The sequence below is a fragment of the Lytechinus variegatus genome, chromosome 6 (genome assembly GCF_018143015.1).
Source record: "Lytechinus variegatus isolate NC3 chromosome 6, Lvar_3.0, whole genome shotgun sequence".
Lineage (NCBI taxonomy): Eukaryota > Metazoa > Echinodermata > Echinoidea > Temnopleuroida > Toxopneustidae > Lytechinus > Lytechinus variegatus.
The window spans coordinates 46,419,454-46,425,453 of NC_054745.1; positions in this window are offsets into that span (position 1 = coordinate 46,419,454).

A 6,000-nucleotide genomic window follows, 5' to 3' on the forward strand; every position below is an offset into this window, starting at 1 on the left:
TCGCACTTCGCAGTCGCATTATTTCTGTGGTGAAATAGATTTTTAAGAGCCAATGCAGTCATTCTTAAAAAGGTTCCCTTTTCAGGTTTCTATATTACAAAGTATCAGCTCGCGCTTCGCGCTCACATTATATATTTACGCTATATGAGACTGTTCGTGAGTTAAAGGAAAATTTCACCCTGAAGAAAAGTTTTTTGTTAAAATAGCAGAAAAAAAATAATTCAAAAAATATTGGTTAGGGTCTGAGGAAAATTCATTAAAGATTAAGAAAATTGTTAGAATTTTAACTTTTGGATTTATGACGTCATAAACGAGCAGCTGTCACATATGTTATGTAATATAAAATGCATACATATCACCTTTTAGTGGTTCGTGGTAATTTATTTTTTTAGGAACGGGTGTGAAATAATTTGTGTACTGAGGGTACAGTAAAAACCATCTTCAGTTTTCTAAAAAAAATTATATTTCATTGATTTTTTTTACCATACGATATGTACGAAATTTGTTCGCATATGACGTCACAAATCACATGATTAGAATTCTGATATCTTTTTTATTCTTTGATGGGATTTTCTCAAAACTGAGGCAATACTGTTTATTATATGTTTCTGTTATTTTTACAATGAGATGATTTTTTTCAGGGTAAACTTCCCCTCTAAGATGTATACACTTATTGAGCTTTGTACGGCTGATCGGGGAAAATGTGGATTTGAAGGCAAAGCGGAATCCCAACGTGGAAGAAACAGAACCTGACACAGGTTCAGGCCTGATCATAAACTAGAACGATTTTTTTTTCTCGTCATGTATTTAATCTTAAGTTTTGACAGTGTAGGAACAAAAAAAAAAATTTTCTACTTTTCTACCATTTTTTTAAATAAAAATGATTTTGGCTATTTACATAGAACCTTTCCTGGCGACTCATTGTTGATTTTTGGGTGGCAGGTCACATATAGTACTGTTATACCATATCTAATCTAATATTAATCATTCACATAGGCCTAATGCACAAAGTGACATTTACCTGAAATGAAATAAAGAATGAAACGTTGATTGCTGGGCTGTCATTATGTATATTTGAGTGTGCTTTCATGTCTATTTGTGCTCATAGGGTTCTAAACGAAAAGATTCTGGTGAACTTTGCCTCAATCTCGCTAATTGTTTGAAAGCTCTGAAATAGTAGACCAAAGCAATACAGAGAACTAAAGAAATTAATGAAACTAGACCAATGGCTAATCCAGAAATCCAGTAGAAAGGTGTATGCGGGTAGAATGTTTCCTGGGTTGTAAGAAATAATGTTCCGGTGCTGTAGATATTTTGGTTGTTGTAAGAAGAAGAAGACGAATGATATGTAGAAGTGATGATTGTGCACGGTTCTGCAGTTGTATCGAAAAGTCCATTTTCATCAGGAACCTTGACAAAATTCTTGCAATCACAAATTCCTGTAGGAAAGGCCGATCTGAACGAACAGCAAAATACCGGATAGGTGTGTCTTACCCAAAATACATGCTTTAAAATATGGTTAGTTTGAGTAGAGTCAAGGACAGGCGGTGACAGAACTCCATCTTGGAAACAGCCAATCTGGCCTGGAAGACTCCCAACAGAAGCTGTGCATGATATGGCGCTCCACCCTTCTAGGACATGGCCTTCGCTTACTTGACAGGATGGCTTACCGGGTGGGTAATCTATATTGAGGCCAATTCTCGGATATTCTGGTAGCAGCTCACTGTCTCTGTATACTTGACATATGAATGTTCCTGCATCACTCCGTTTCACCTGACTGATAGTCAGAAGCAATGAACAGGTACCAACACTATCATTCTTTTTCACAGTGTACCGACCTTCTTGATCAGGAGTCAATAAAGATTCTGAGCTTGTTGATCTGTAGAACGGGGTTTTGTATCCATGTTGTAACGTGACCTCCGTACTATTACATGGATACTCGAATGAAAGGGTCGCTGGATCTCCTTCTAACAAGTTAATCGTGGAGCATGGTATAAAGAATGTGGCAAGTATCAAAACAGAGTAAAAATGTATCAACTCCATTTTCGAGAACAATGGTAAAATAGAGATCAATGGTAAGGTTAGACCATCAGTTTGATTCGTAAAAAAAAGGCAAACATAAAGACTAATTCTGTTACTTTATAAAGTTCTCATTCAATTTGCTTAATTGAATAATTATTAGAAAACATACGTACTAGATATATCCAAATACAGAAAACCTATCAATAGTTCCAACAGAGAGTGTACTTTTGAAGCTACAATGCATCTTTTAAACGTCAGGATATCCAGTCGGCCTGCCTGTCCAAAGTGAACATTGTCACGTTTATAATCGTCCCTGGTATTTCTAAAGCTAGTACGTCTACAAGATGATGATGATGACATTGAACAGTGCAAAGTAAAACCTTGTGCTCCGTCTGTTGATTTCAATTGCACCTTAAACATTTAGCATGCTGAAAACATATTGATGTTTATCTTTATTTATGTTATTGAATGTCCCTTTTTTGAAAGGCCTTTCATTTTGTCAATTTTGGAAATATATTCGTTAAAATCGTCCAACTTAAATGTCATTCCTGTAAGTCGTCGTCAATGAAAATTGCGTTTCTCCTCTTCTTCCTTTCATCAACTGCAGTTATTGAATATTATCAATCTGGGTAAACAAAAAAAGGAAAAAAGCTTTAAAGTTCTTTTTTTTTTCCTTTTAATTATTATTGATCAAATAATAAATTACAATATAAATCAAACGAATCAACAATCTAAAAGTATTTACATATTTAAACATAGCAGCAATTGTTGGAGATTTGATCTTATAATTTGTCGTATTATACATATAAATTTGAAGAGACAGATATATAAGACAAATTAAAGATCTAATCTCCATTTTTGTTAAATGTACATGTAAGTTACCATTTCCTTCGCCAAACAATATTTAATACCCTCGATGGCTATGATACGAGCTTTGAATTCCACACTATTGGGGGTTTTGTTATTAAATTTACATGAGTGAACATTGAACTTGAAAGCAAGGAACATGAATTTTAAAGAATTATCACTTTGAATATCAAATACCTTTACAAAGATCTAAATGAAATTCGAATGTTGTTTTGGGTTTATTACAGATAAAAGATCGTCCCAGACAATGTTAACACCGGACAATCAGAAAAATGGGTACAATTGTTTCAGGGTCTCTTTTACAGAATGAACAGGTTGAGGAATATTTTCTCTTGATTTTAAATGAAAACAGAGGTATTCATATTGCGCACATATCCATATATGTTTGTGTATATTTTCTTATTCAGTAGAACAAGACAGACACTTAGATGTGTCACTCGACAGAATTTGGGCAATTTAAAAATTGACCAATAATATGGTCAAGATGACCATTAGAAATTTGTCACCAAGATGAAAGTTGTTCCATTTGTTGTTCCAATTTGTCAAAGTAGGCGGTTAATCATGACATATGCTGCCTGACTAAACTGTGTAAATTGTTATTATTATTAAGAATAAAGCTTAAAAGTGACTATTACGACTACCGCTTCCAAAAAAATCAACTTGTTTTCAAAATTTAATTGTTGGGTAATTTGAACTTGAAAATCAGCACTCGTAGTACAATCACTATAGAAGTACTTTAAGTGCTAAATTAGCGCTTCATTTTTACAGTGTAGTAGTAGAAGTAGTAGTTGTAACAACAGTAGTAGTGATGGTAGTAGTAGAAGCATTAGTAGTAGTCGTAGTAGTTATAGGAGAAGTAGGAGTATAGTAGCAGTGATAGTAGTAGTAGTATAGTAGTAGTAGAAGTAGTATTAGTATTAGTAGTAGTAGTAGTAGTAGTAGTAGTAGTAGTAGTAGTATAGTAGTAGTAGTAGTAGTAGTAGTAGTAGTAGTAGTAGTAGTACAGTAGTAGTAGTAGTAGTAGTAGTAGTAGTAGTATAGTAGTAGTAGTAGTAGTAGTAGTAGTAGTAGTAGTAGTAGTAGTAGTAGTAGTAGTAGTATAGTAGTAGTAGTAGTAGTAGTAGTAGTAGTAGTAGTAGTAGTAGTAGTAGTAGTAGTAGAAGTAGTAGTAGAAGTAGTAGTAGAAGTAGTAGGAGGAGTTGGTTCATTAAACAATTTAAATACATTTATTGACTCAGTCCTGTTCGACCGATATCTTTTTCAACCACTTAGAATTTTCAAAAGATATATTAATGTTACCGGAATTGAATATAGCTGTCTGTAGCGACATTTAAGAAAGGAGCGCGTGAAGATACGAGTACTTCTTGCGAACAATTAAAGCACATATAACTTCACTGCTTACACTAAATAATACCCGTGAAATAAGATACACCACATACCTGTATTATAAAAGAGCAACATCGTGGCCACAGTGCTTCATTGGAATGTATAGCCATTTTGTTCTATGATCACACCCTGTTACAAATCAGCTATTCAAGGGCAAATACATGCACAAAAAACCCATATTTTGCCCCAAAAAGGAAAATTGAACTTTGGACTTCTTTGCACAATAAAAAAAACAAAATGTGCAATACTGTTGAATGCGTTCTAAATTTGGTTGAAAAAGGGTGCTTCATAATTTCTTGAAACGGGACTTCCTACCTCGTATCATTTGTAGAATTTCTTAGCCTTTACCTTTGGGTCCATTGAGTTTTCTACGCCTCTTAATATCTCATTGTTGATGACAATCAGGTTATTATCTAATAATCCGGGTTTTCGGATTTGGAAAAGGAAATTTAAAAAATATATTGAGAAAAAATTGATTCTGAATTTGTGATTTCATACAGAAACGGTCGCTTATCATTAATTAGCGTCAGGAATGAAGTATGTAAAATCAAAGTTTTGACGAAAAAAAACCCCAAACCGTTGATGAACGGTTTTCCTCATGTTTTTTTTCTATCTCCCTTTTTTGTGCATATTGAAAAATTTAACAGCCTTTTTAGCTTGCACATATTGGTAAATTACCAAAATGTTCCCTATGGTAGGACACAACCCAGCTAACACAAAAACGATGACAAAATATAAAGATATTTGGTCAAACATCATGAAAATATTTTAGGGAAACGTTAAAATCATATAAAAAGGGATGGTTTTCTCATTGCTATAAGACTTTTTCCTAACGTTTAACTGCAACATAAATAAAAACATTTTTTATTTATTTATTTATTTATTTCATTTCCAGGTAAGAAAACATGACAGCAATAGAAACATTACAACAGAAATGTAAAATTGAGCACCAGCCAATGCCTGGGGATCACCTAAAAGAATTGAAAATTCTGTCGAGAGGTTCTCCACATTGGCTGGTGTCTACATGGAATAACACAAAATAGCAATAAATTCAACATGTAATTATAATACTTCTATATAAATTAACCTTCATTGTAATATGAATGGAAAAAAACAAGGTTATCAAATTAATACTTAAGAAAAAATAGATAAAATGCAGATTAGGTCAAATCAGAAATTAGTCATTTATCAAATTAGAGACAGAGATGGTAGGTCAATTTATTGAGTTTTGAGAGTCTGAAATGAATTGTTGTGTATGACATTTGTCACGGTTATGTGCGGGTTTAAATAAAAAAAACCCCAGCATAGTAAGTATATAACAAATAATGATTAAAAAACAATCAAGATTCATACCCAAAATACATGTATATTCAGGGAAACGACTTCTTAGATATCAACTGAATTTAAGCTACCATATAAAGGAAGGTAAATAAATTTATGTGTAACAGAAAAAAAATAAACAATATGACGAATGGGAAAGTATGGCAAAGCATTAGAAAATCAATTACTCATAAATGAAACACACATTCAAAGCAATGGTCTGATGTGATATGAACTAAGTTGAGAGTTTTACACGAAAAGGGGAATGGTAATTAATTAATTATATGAAGGTGTAATAGAATTTCAGTTGATTGAAATACATGTATGGCTAATAATTAGGAAACCAAATAGTTAATCAAAGTACAAACAAGAGTGTGAATTATTAAATGTAAAAAAGTAACAAAT